The following is a 549-nucleotide window of genomic DNA, read 5'->3' as shown; positions in this document are numbered from 1 at the left end:
CGGCCGCCTTGCCAGTCTTGGTCCACAGCCACGCGGCCGCTGCTGAGCTCCATCACCATGACCTGCACCCCTGGGGGGGGGATCCCAGCGCTGGGGGATCCCCTGCAGGGAAAAGGGCTGAAGAGGGTATTGGCTGCAGCTTTGGAGAACTTGGCGTTGCCGTTCCCTCTGGCTGAGCCTGTTTCCCAATGGAGGACGTGGGGGTGCAGCTCTGGGTTCGAAGGTCCATGGGTCTTGGACAGTCCCAGGACCCTTCCTCACTCTTTGGTGCAATTTTGTGCTGCGCCGTGGGTGAGTATATCGCTAATCTCATCCTTTTCTATTTGCAGCACGTATTGGGGATTGCTTTGGACGGTTTTGAAGTGGAATGAATTCAGTAAATGACATCAACGTGGGGGCAAAAGCTGATGCTGCACGAGGCGGAGAGGCTTTGCGCGGGCAGAGCAGCCTGGCTGCGGCTGCCTTCATGCCTGGGCGGGCGGTAGCAGGCAAGGGGAGAGAATTTGTGACCAGTGTCAGGTCCCCCACGAGGTCGCAGGCTCGTCTCCG

The sequence above is a fragment of the Phaethon lepturus genome, unplaced genomic scaffold, assembly GCF_000687285.1.
Source record: "Phaethon lepturus isolate BGI_N335 unplaced genomic scaffold, ASM68728v1 scaffold20100, whole genome shotgun sequence".
Lineage (NCBI taxonomy): Eukaryota > Metazoa > Chordata > Aves > Phaethontiformes > Phaethontidae > Phaethon > Phaethon lepturus.
The sequence above is the reverse complement of the archived record's forward strand: the minus strand, read 5'-3'. Positions refer to the sequence as shown.